The sequence below is a fragment of the Dermochelys coriacea genome, chromosome 6 (assembly GCF_009764565.3).
Source record: "Dermochelys coriacea isolate rDerCor1 chromosome 6, rDerCor1.pri.v4, whole genome shotgun sequence".
Lineage (NCBI taxonomy): Eukaryota > Metazoa > Chordata > Testudines > Dermochelyidae > Dermochelys > Dermochelys coriacea.
In genome coordinates, this window is record NC_050073.1 from 12,740,190 (window position 1) to 12,752,809 (window position 12,620).

The 12,620-nt window shown below is 45.3% G+C and overlaps 2 pseudogenes; both read right to left on the reverse strand.

The window, feature by feature from the left end:
• LOC119856962 overlaps positions 1 to 6,166 on the reverse strand; it is a 180,975-nt pseudogene extending 174,809 nt beyond the window's left edge.
• A 4,904-nt stretch (positions 6,167 to 11,070) lies between these two features.
• LOC119856963 overlaps positions 11,071 to 12,620 on the reverse strand; it is a 201,379-nt pseudogene continuing 199,829 nt past the window's right edge.

The following is a 12,620-nucleotide window of genomic DNA, read 5'->3' on the forward strand; positions in this document are numbered from 1 at the left end:
TGATGTTATTTATTCCTACGCATTGTTTACAGCTAGTTTGGGAGAACAGATAAGTGTTTAATTTTCTTCTCTTTCCAGCCCTTTTGGGAAAGCTGGAGTGGTGGCTCCAGGCTGGGGGAGGGGGAGTGTTGTTATTGGGTTTCTAATATCAAAATATGCTGCATTTAGGGTTTGCTAAAAACCATGGGACTGCGTTCTCAGCTGCACCCAGTTCACCCCCAACACAACTGAATAGATTTGTAGGTGAAGAAACTGGCTCTGAGTCACCTTTCCACTCTCCTCATTCTGGGTCGGATATCGAATCCTAGGAAGGATCTATATAAGATCATAGGATCGGATCTATATGCCAGACCAACCTTTCTGATCTCTAACAATAACCTGCGTTCAGGTGGCTCTGATTGTTGCACACTATGTAGCCTTTGAGCATTTGGAGGGGCACAAGCTCATACTCAATTCAGAAAACCAGGAACTACTCAGCTAAGGTTCCTCTGCCCCATCTGGAACTGGACAGGCAACCCTCAAATGTCAAAAAGCCCATACATTTCCCCAAGGAAAAGGAACGCATTTTATAAACAGCACATAAAAAAGGCTTACACTTCATACCCTGGCACAGGGACACTGCAAACACGCCTGTAAGAGTTAATATGGCACAATTATTTGCCTTACACTCTGCTTCCAAAATATGAGCACAAGACCTTCTTGATCCTGGGTCCTTGGATGACAGAGAGTCTTGCCAGAAGCATCTTCTCTGGTTGTTCAAAACAAGCTGAAAGTCTGTCTACTCTGCCTCCCACCCAGCAGCAAGGTTCTCAAATGTGAAAAGCTCAACAAGTATTTCTCATTACATGAAAAAGGGGTGAGTTTCTAAAGATCTGAGCATCATGGACCTTGCCCCGACATCCCATATTAATGTTAGTGAACCAGCTACACTGGACCACCAGGCCGTGCAGGATTGTGAAGATAAACTCAAAAATTCGGTGATGGGGAGCAAATTAAATAGACACCTAAATTCTATCCATGGCCCCAGTACAATTTGGGAAGCCTAAGTGTTCAAATCTATCAGTTACTTCCTGCACGTAGACCAACTTTATGACCCAGGCAGCAAAAACCGTTCCAATAGCCATGTACACATCAATTATAACAGCTCCAGCTGTGCATTTCCCAGCATCACATTGGTTAGCCACACACTGGTAGCAATTGGAGGTGGTAGGCTTCCAGATGGTGATTTTCACGTGCTTCTCCACACTAGAGAGGACAGTCATATTGTCTCTGATGCTGCAGCTCCAGTCTGCACAGACTTACTGCAAAGTGGTCTTCTGAATCCTGAAGTTCTGAAGCCACTGCTGGTCACCCTGGGCCTGAAGCCCTATCCTGTCCCACCAGTCCTGGCATACACATATGCTGTATTTTACTCCCAAAGTAAACATCTGTTTTGGATTAAAAAGAATTCCCAAAAGTTTCAGAAGTCTTTTGCAAAAATGAATTTAAAAAGGAATTAGGAGAGAGGAATTTAAAAAAAAACAACTTAAACCGTCTTGGACAGGACAGAATTCTACCAAGCAATCAGGACCTTGCCAATGCTTAAATGTATACAGGAACAATTCCAAAAGACTGGAAGTACTTCTGATTATTTGAAGGGGAACAGCACTATCTATTTTGTGTCTTGCTATCTAGGCCAATATAGTTCATTTTCACAAAACGATTGGTGATAATTATGGACTATCTGCACATGTCAACTTACTTGGACACTTGGCTGGTCAAGGACATAGTTGTGGAGGGTGTCAAAATCACTTGGGTTCATACTAAATTGCCCCAAATCTCCACTTGTCCCCAGAAGACAATTAGAGTAGGTAGGAACTTTGCAAGACATGGCTCAACTCAAAGCCCTCCTGTTACATGCGAATATCCAAGACACCACCCGTCTGGAAGAGAGGATGAAAAAAAGCCAACAGATGACATGCTAGAAGTGTTGGGTCTGATGCCTGCAATGGAAACTATAGTACCCATGGCATATCTCCACATGAGATAACCTCACTAGCTCTTCAAATCCTTGTGCAAGCAAGTGATTCAGGCACTCTCTCATCACATCCAGGAAACAGACAAACTCTGGGCTTCTCTAGCTTGGTGCCTATCTAGGGACAAAGGGGACAATCCACAATTGGGAATGGATTTCCAAAACCCTCCTGTTCCAAATCATAGTGACCAGAGAAACATCCAGTCTGAGACAGGGAGCCCATATAGAAGGACTCCAAACCCAGGAAACTTGGTTTGTCCAAGAACAACTGCTCATAGATGTTCTCAAGATGCAGACAGTCCTCTAAACACTAAGGACCTTCAAAGACCTGGGCTGAAATCCTGGCCCCATTGAAGTCAGTGGCAAAACTTTCATTGACTTCAGTGAATCCTGGGTTTAATCCCTTAGTATTCCCAAAGGGGGTCCTGATTCCAATGGACAAACAAGCAGGAGGCACCTGACAGTGAGTCATGCACTGGGAAGCCCTGAAGGAGTGAAAGCAGGCTCTGCCCCACTAGGCATTGTTAGCCATTACATACATGGCAGGGAAGGAGAACACAATCATAGACTGAGCAAGTCAATACTTGATAAATCCTCACGAGTGGTCTGTGACCAGGGAATGACAGATCAGAAATACCTGTAATGTCCAGTGGAAAGGGTTTCTGGAGTATGTGCAAACAGGTTCACATGGACACTTTATTTGTCCCCCACAAAAACAGCCTGACTACTTTCTTCACCTGAGTCTATCCTAAAGACTAACTCCATCCAGGATAATTCAGCAACTATTTCTGCCTGTGATGACCTGATCAAAGTGTATCCAGAGCCTCTTATCATCCAGCTAACATGGGGTTTGACACTTTTGAACCCTCCCATTAAGTAGCTCCCTGCATTAGCTTCAGGCTGTAGTGACTGACTCACCTTACGACGAATTGCAAAGCTATGGTGACAATACATGCTACTCTGAGATTCCTCCAGAGTAGGGTCTTGAAGTTCTACCTTAATGAGCCACATCATGCTTGGTAAAGACAGAAGATTTGGAACCAGAAATTAGTGCATCAAAATTGGTGTGTCAGGTATTAGGCATAAATGGTGGACAAAATAAAGAGGGAATGGGCTATTCCACTCATCACTCACTTTTTGGGTCCTTAAAGAAAGAGACTTTGGGGGAAAAGTAATGAATAGAAGAACAGATGGAGGCTACAGGAGTGAGTTTCACCATCGTGGCTGACATGACCACCATCTCCTGGAACTCTGGACCTTCTTTGTCCTAATCCCAAGGGATATTCTGATCAGCCTGGGCCAGACAGAGGGATCCCAATGACATCACCAGCCAGACCAGCTCCAGCTAAATGCCAGATACCACTTGTAATAAAATGGGATCGGACTTTAACAACAGTTCCAGCCCATCTCAACTAACTTCTTCTCTTTTCCCCAGAGAGTTATTACCATCTTTGATATCACCTAAGAGACTGTCGAACAAGGGTTCTTTTCCTTCTAAAAACTCTCCAATTAAAGGGAAAGGGAAAAAGGGATGTTGCTAAAATAAAAGCCTGATTTAATACTTTACATTTCAAATGTTTTAGCTATTTTTCCTCTTTTTCTTTATCTCTAATTTAATGGTGGGTTGCCATGGTACTACGCAGGTTGAGGTGCCCATATACCAAATCCCAGACTTCGTTCAACTCTGTTTAGTGTTGGACAATGACAGGGTTGTGTTAATACTTTTGGTCCATATATTTCATCTAAATTAATAGAACAGCTGCCTGCCTGTCAGATGACTCATCATTGGGATGGAAGGATGTGGTAAGTCCTCTTTCCAAGGCTAAGAGGCAAGGGGGGGCTCTATCCTGGGAAGCAGTGACACTGAGAAGGACTTTGGCATCATGTTGAATAATCAGTTGAACATAAGCTCCCAGTGAAATGAAGTGGCCAAAAGGGCATTACTTATTACCCTTCATGCCAGTTATAATGCCTTTGATGCTGTATCCACAGCAGTTATACTGAGGCATTCAGGCTGTCTCCCAACCCAAGACTGAAACTCACCTGTGCTAAGCAGGGGCTCACTTAACCAAGCAAGTGGAAGTGAAAAGGTTAGCTAAGAATCACGCATATAGGCCTGCTTTGTTATTTTAATCCAGTTTCTCTGCATACTGTATTCCTGATGACTAGTAAATATTAATGTGGTTTTAAAAGGCTACCCCATGTCACTGTATTCACCTTCTGGTTAACAAAGCTCCCAAGAGGGTAAGTCTCTGGAGGCAGGGAGCCTAAGCCCATTTGGACCTGCTAAAGGAGCCATGGTAAAAAACAGGGCTACTGAAATCCAGAGACACAGTCTCAGGGCATGTCTACACTTGCCATTTAAAGTGGAAAAAATCCCTTTATTGTGCAAAAACTGTGGGAGTGTCTACGCTTGCCAATGACTTTTTGCAGTGAAACTCAGAAATTTCACTTCAAAAAGAAAACCGCCTCCACGAGAGGCATACAGCTCTTACATTCACTGAGTATAGGTGGCACTTACTATCTTTTACATTCAGTGAGTTCAGTGAAATTAAGAATGAGAAGATAGTTTGAGTTAGGCTAAAGAGAACGTGAAAAAGCCCATGAGTTATTTTTGCTTGCTTTATTGAGAAGTTTTTACATTGAGGATGTGAAAGCAGGTTCTGTTTCCTTGTGATTTGCTGGCTCCCTGATGAAGGGCTTTGAACAGTCAAGCAAGGTCTCAGTGAGGAACTCTCTAACTTCCTTTTTCAATTGCTGACACAAAGCACTTCCCTCAATTCTTTATTCTCAGCTGCATCCCTGTTCCTGTCTCATACAATAAAATGACCGAAAACATTCCAGTAACTGAGAGGACAGAGAAGACCAAGCAATCATTATAATTATTATAAGAGATTACCTTTTGGTAGTTTGAACCCGAGAAAGCTCTATAATTATTTCATTAGCTTGCTGAAATATTAGAATTGCTTTATGGTGGATGATTCAAGCATATATTAGTTATCAAGATGTATGGGAAAATAACATTTATTCTATTAAAGAAAGAAATTGAAAAAAATTGAGCTCTGATAATACTTATGGATATAATCCATTTGTTGGTGTTGGAAGATCTTCCTCATGGTCTTCAAACATAAATTTACAGTAATTCACATAAAGTGACTCCAGCCTATGACAATTCTTTATACAAAATAAAAGAACCATTTGATCCATTTGGGTAAATTTATTTCGATTTAACTTTACTTCAGTGAAATCCAGTGCACTTTTCACAAACTTTTGTTCTCGGGTCTCATACAAACAGTAAAACACCTCATGCTCATACATCTCCACATCATACTCAGCGGGACTAAAAAGGAATAAATCTATTTGTTGTTTTGCTTGAACCCACTTCAGTAAATCTGGTTTAATTTTAGGTGAAATTTTACAGCCAATTATTTTCTCCATGTCCTTCATTCTTTCTTCATTTACAAGCCCAAACAGGAATCACACTGTTAATATTAAATAATTTCCCGAGTTTCCATAGTTTTCTAATAATATTTTCACATCTTTCTTGGGAGTCCCTGAATCATTTCTTGTTTCTTCATCTTTCTCCAAGACATAAAATAAAGCTGCAAAAAACTCCTGAAAACTGAAGTGAATGAAGCTGTAGACACTCACACAATCAATGTCTTTTTGAAATATGTTCTCATTCAAAAAGAGGGGAAGAGAGTCTCTCTGATCTAAGCCATATTTCTTGATTTCTTCTTCCTCAAACAGTATCTTGTTTCCAGATTCCATTGGCAGCCAAGAAGCAAAGTCCCCTCAGATTAACTTGCATCTGTTGCTTCGTATTGCTTTTTAGAGGCTTTACTAAACTGGAAAGGTAGAGCATATACACTCCAGTAGTTGTTTTTGAAGTTTGTGCAAGATCCTCACCTTTTTCAAGCTGTTGTTTCACAACAGTGCAGATGATCCAACACACGATGGGGACAAAGCACATGGTGAAGAAAATTTCATTTCCTCTCAGAAATCATAAAGCTTCTCTTGCTTGGTTTTCATTTATAAAGAACTTGTGGAAATATTCTCTCCTTTCAGCTTCAGAAAATCCCAGGATCTCTGCATACAGTGACCACTCCAAACACTGCCCCAGTTTCTCCAGGGCCTTGTGGTGATTATCAAATAACTTTCAGGAAGAACTATTTTCCTAAATAAACTGCTCAGTATGATTTCCACTGGCTTCTTCTCCCAGGGGTCAGAGCAAAGGTTATTTCCTGGCTGGTCAAAGAGAAATCTCAGTTCATCAAAACCATCAATTAAGAACAGGAGTTTCTCTGGCTTCACCAAAATCTTTCTAACCGGTGCATTTGTCTTAGAACAATTTTTAAAAATCAGGTCAGCCACACTTCCCTGCTCAGTAAGTAGGTTCATTTCCTGACAATTTATGTAGAAAACAAAGTCAAACTTTTCCTTATAGAAAAGGAAACTTTTCCTTTTCTCCAGCTGCCCAATCGCACATGATCTTTCTTTCTGTCAGTGTTTTTCCAATCTCTGCAGCTCCCAGCAGCACAACAACATGTGGCATTGGTCCATCTTCATCAGGTTTAAATAGGATATCTATAGTAATTACAGAACTAGCTTGTTTAGTCATGATTTTTGCATGAATCCGCCCCATGGCCATTATTTCATGTTCCTTCTCATTTTCATGACGAGGTTTGATTAGAATAGTCAGCTTTGTGTATCTTGTGTTTAGAATCACACTCTCACCAAGACGACTGTTCATGTCTTTTATTACTCTGTACTTCTTAAAAACATCTTCTTTATACTTCTTCCAATAACCTGAATTAGTGACATGGGACATTAGAAATGTTGAACTGAAAGTTCAGAAAAAAGGTTTATTAATCTGTAACAATAAAATTACTACAATAGTAAAGGTACCCGACACTGATGTTGCACCTTTACCTATAGACTGGATTCTGAAATCACTTGACTATGTGCCTAACCCTGAACCCTTACTCCAGGGGTGGGGAACCTTTTTTTCATCAGGGGACAGTGATCCACAGAAAGAATCAGCCACAGGCAACCCACAGCCCTGCAGCGGGAGGGAGGGGGCATGAAGGCTTGGGGCTTCCCCTAGGCTCTGGGGTGGGGCCAGAAATGAGGGGTTCAGGGTATGGGAGAGGGCTCTGGGCTGGGGCAGAGGGTTGGGGTGTGGGAGGAGGTGAGGCCTCCGGCTGAGGGCTCTGATGTGGGGCTGGGGATGAGGGGTTTGGAGTGCATGACGGGGGTCAGGACTGGGGCAGGGGTTTGGGAGGAGGTTTGAGATGTGGGCTCCAGGAATGAGTTTGGGTGCAGGAGAGGGGTCAGGGCTGTGGCAAGGGGTTGGGATGCAGGGTCTGGTTAGGGTGTGGGAGGAGCTTCTGACCTTGGGCAGGGGGTTGGGATGTGGATGGGGGTGCAAAGTCTGGAGGGAGTTAGGTGTGGGGGGGTTTCTGATATGGAGCAGGGGGTTGGAGTACGGGTGGGGATGCGGGGTCTGAGAGGGAGTTAGGGTGTGGGAGGGGGTTCTGACCTAGGGCAGGGGGTTTGGACTCTGGGCTTTTACCTCAGGTGGCTCCCAATTGGTGGGGCAGCGGGGCTAAGGCAGGCTCCCTGCCGGCCAGGGCTCTGCGCTGCTCCCAGAAGTGGCCACCATGTCCGGCCCTTAGGCAGAGGGGCTGGGGACTCTGTGCAGTGCTTGCTGTCCATGCCCACAGGTGCCACCCCTGCAGCTCCCATTGGCCGCAGTTCTCAGTCAATGGGAGTTGCGGAGCTGGCACTCGGGGTGGGGGCAGCGCACAGAGCTTCCCTGATCACAATGGGGCCGCAGGAACATGCCGGTCACTGCCGGGAGCTGCGTGAAGCTGACCAGACTTCTGACAACCTGGTGGCTTCTGGCCCATGATGTGGAGACTTGCCATGGGCCAGATGAAATGAACCAGTGGCCTGGATCTGGCTTGTAGACCTTAGGTTCCCCACCCCTCACTTACTCAAATAATTCATCCCGCTAAAATTATTCATGTGCATAGACTGTAGGCATCACTTCACCACTCACAAAAATGCAGCCACCTCTTGGGGGAAACCTGGCAACCATTAATCAGTTCCCAGCAACACTATACAAGTTATGGCAGAAAGTGGAAGTCATATGCAACTGAAACAATTCTGAGAATTTAGGTGGAAAGAATATAACTTCACAAACTAGAATGTGCCTAGGGGATTTAAGTTGGAAAGAGAAACTGTCATAGGATTCTTAATGATCACAGTTGAGTATTTCTAATTATCTTCCTATTTAATTCTGAGCTGAAATAATGCTCCTAGTAGCAGTGTCCTCCAGCACTGTGCTGGTGCATTGGCTCAGGACTGACCCAGAGAGATGTGCACACACATGTGTTAAAAGTTGCCCAAGGTAAAAAAAAGTCCTACTCGGCCCATTATATAAAATTGTTTATAAAAGTCACCAAGATGTAAAACAGAGTGACTGGTACAAGGGGTCTACAAGGCTCATGGTAAAGTCATGGGTTGGCGTGACAATGGGCTGAGAGATTCTAAAAATGGGAGGAAATGTTTATAGTCAAAAACACCAAAATGTGTTTCGATCGGTTAATGCTGATGGAATGAGGTAGCCGGTCTGTTTGGACACAAATTGTGTGGTAGGGGTCACTCAACAGGACAGTGGGACGTGTAGATTGTAAGTAGTGAGCTTTACCATCATGGCCGCCATCCCCACCATCACCTGGGATCCACCATGACACTGCTGGGCCTTCATCATCCTGATCCTGAAAGACGTTCTGACCAGAACGAGTCCTAGAGAGGTACCCAAATGACATCACCATCTCCACCAGCTTTCGCCAATTCATGAACTTCACCTGGGATGTAAACTGAGATTCCTGCTGCCAGCTCTCCTTCATGTGTCAGTTTCCTACTACCCAACATTTTGCTCCTTCTTCTTATTTCTGTCTTTTGCTTTCTGCTTTCTATCTAATCAGATTTCAGAGTAGCAGCCATGTTAGTCTGTATCTGCAAAAAGAAAAGGAGTACTTGTGGCACCTTAGAGACTAACAAATTTATGTGAGCATAAGTTTGAGCTTATGCTCACATAAATTTGTTAGTCTCTAAGGTGCCACAAGTACTCCTTTTCTTTTCATCTAATCAGAGTCTTAGTTAGTCAGCCAAGACAACTCCCTCTTTCACAACACTGCTGTGAGTCTGGCTATGTCTACAATGCATAAAAAAACAGTGGCACTGACTCTCAGATGCGGGCTTAGGCTACTGGCTAAAAATAGCAGGGTAGATGTTCCAGGGCTGGAAGCAGGGCTCTGAGACCCCTCCCCCCACAGGATTTCAGAGCCCGGGTCCAGCCCAAGCCCGAACTCCTACACTGCAATTTTTAGTCCTGCACCCTGAGACCCACAAGCCCGAGTCAGCTGATATGTGCCAGTATAGACACACTCTCTGAGACCACAGAAGAAGCTAAACACAATGTCTTAAACAGCCAGACACTGGTAAGAGTTTTCTGGGTCTCAGAGTGGGTAATCAGACCATGTGCTGGACCTGTGATCCCCAGCAGAGAGTCTGCCAGGGAAAGTCAGCACCAGAGAGAGAGATTGCATTTTCTCTTTGCTCTGCTTTTCTCTCCCTTGGTCTGAGTGGAAACAAGTCTGGAGATCAGCAATAACAGCAGCACCACCATAAGGGCATTTCCTGGGGACTGATGCCAGCTGCTGCCCACTACAAACTAGGGCATTCTCTTTGGCTGGAGTGCTATTGCCATTGTCACCATTACAAACTTCACAATGTTGCTTTTGGGAACCGGTAACATTAGTGTGGTATATCTGGAAAGGCGTTTGTAAAGGCTGTGTTAAGACAGGTCGGTTTCTGTGTTTCACAGGGACAGTTCCAGGAAAGCATCCAACTGAATAAGCAGAAGGCCACCATACTGGGGTAACTTCCCACGCAGGTATCACATACCTTTAGCTGACAACTCTGATGGTTTTTTATTTGGACGCCAATTTGAAAGGGAAAGTACTTGTAAATAACACAGTAGGAATGTTTTGTGCATTCAATACAAGTGCATTCATATTCTATATAGACATACCCAAGGACAGAATGATACCATTGCATCTCACGCTAAATGTAATCACTGAGGAAAGCACGGCTACCAGCAGTCATTTTACTCAGTGCAGTTTGTGAAATATAGTAAAGGACGTTCTATTTGTCTGACTGTGAGGGGGTGTTCACCCCACACCTGCGCTGAAAGGGTTAGTGCAGTGAGAACAGGGCCAATTAACCCAACAAGTCACAGCTGAGAGGAATCAGTGGCCAAGTAATCCCCTGACTGAGTGAGGGAGCCCAGCTGGAGAGGAAGTAGCTGTGCTGGGACTATAAAGAGAGGAAATTGGAAGCAGAAGGGGGAGTTGCTAGGGAAGTCTTCAGTCACTCTCTGGGAGGAAGGAGATGTGGGTGGGCTGGCAAACCTGGGGGGAAGAGCCAGCCAGGTGGATAGAAAGGACGGACGGACGGACGGACGGACGGACAGACATACATAGCTCAGGGGAAGGCAGTAAGGTCTAGAAGGGAACAGAACTTTACTGCTGGCTAGAGGCTCTCTGAGCTGGAACTTGCAGTAGAGGTCTGGCTCGGGTTCCCCTGCCAGCCACTGAGGGAGTGGCACCAGGAGGCCGTGAATGGATTCTGTCCTGGCCCCCCAGCAAGTCTAATGCCAGCCCTGCTTGGCAGCCCCCCTGAAACCTGCTCACAGCCCCCCAGGAGGCCCTGAACCCCTAGTTGAGAACCACAGCACGAAAGAGTAGATCCCCATTGGCACTGGCTTTTACGCTCCTATGAGACACTGAAAGGCAAGCTGGGGCCTTTGGAACTGCAGCTCTCCAGGTTTGCAGGCTATTTGACTATATTTCACTGAATTTGTCTTTAATTAAAAAATATTACTGAAGATAAAGTTGCCTTGGAGAATGGGAGAATTCTTGTGCACAAAAGCAGCACAAACCATGGCAAGAAATACAAACTCTGAAGTGCAACATTAGTTCTTGATTCATGATCTTTATTGGACTCTAGCAAAACTGACACAGAAACATACACCTGGCATGAACAAATGTTGGAGATGGACACAGAATGTTGCCTTAATAGCTGTGGAATTGTGTAAAACTGGAGGCAGGAAGGGGGAAGAAACATACAATGAAGAGTGACTGAGCTATTGGGACTGAATGAAAATTCCCCACTGGATCCAAGCATGGTTCTTGGATCTACCCTGCACTGAGAGCCTGAAACGGGGGGTTACCAGACCCTTCCATCTCACAATCCCACATCTCTCCCTTCCTTGGAAACTAAGCTCTTCCTCCCTTCTGCTCCACCTTCCTTCCGCCAAACCAACTACCCCCTACAAGATCAGACCAAGCATGGAGCAAAACCAGCTCCTACTCCTGAGTATTTTGCCTCAGGCAGGAGGGTTGGGCCTGACAATATCTATCCAGCACCCTGTCACAGATGCTGAAATATGCTGCTGGAGTCCCTGGGGATGGTGGAATCCCTCTTAAGTGAGCCAGGTCCTCAGCTGTTCCTGGCTGCTGATGTAGCTAGTGGCAGGGCAGCCAGGCCAGAGCCATGTTGGTGCAGGGGTTCCCACTCAGTCCTCAGGCCATATCTTTTTGTTCAAATCAGGTTTTATCTTTTCCACAGCATCCAGCTCTGCCTGCATTTCTGGAGTTAAGTGGCCATCGCCCAACCTGTGGGGGAAATGAGAGAAAAGGACGTGCTAATTCTCTCTGCAGACATGATGCCTGAGCCCACAGTCCCTGTCACTGGGCTGCCCACCACTGAGGTCTTTCCCAGCTGCTGTCAGAGCCCACAGGATCCATGTCACTGTCACGGCTCTGCCTGCTGATCTCACTGCCAGCAGGTGCCTTTCCCTTGGGGAAGGGGAGGAAAAGCGCTGGTGCAGTCTGTAGCCTGGTCTGCACCACCACACCCCACTCACCCTGTGAGCTCTGGGCAGGGACAGCAATGTCCTTTCTGTACATAAAGGGCTGGATTGTGCAGCCCTTGCTCAGGGCGGGGAGCACTTACTGACACGGACAGTCCCATTGATCACTGTGGGGATACTCAGCGCTCACAGGGAGCAGGGGCTGCAAAATCCAGCTCAGAGACTCTCTCCATGGAAGCAGCGTGATCTCAGCTCTCAGTGCTGCAGGGGCTCCTTACGCCCCCTCCCCACAGGGCTTTAGTAACACAGCTCTTGAAGGGGGTGAGTTTTTAGCAGCTGTTGTGGGGCTGCAGCCTTGGCCTGACTCTGCTGCAGTGCAGGTGGGTGCTCAAACTCCATCCCAGCTGCAGGAAGACAGGACTATTTCACTTACTCTTGTATTTACTAGTACAGCCAGTTCAGAAAAATGGGGTTTGTCTCTCTGCAGCGAGTTTGGGAGAATAGGAGCCAGTACTCCAGTTCAGAGCATGGTACTTTTGACACTGGTAAATCAAGGGCCAGCTCTGGCCAAAGCCATAGGCATCAGCTAAGAACTGACAAACTCATAGCTAGGAGCCAGATCAGCTGATATTTTAGTATAGTTCAAAAGAGATGTTAAAT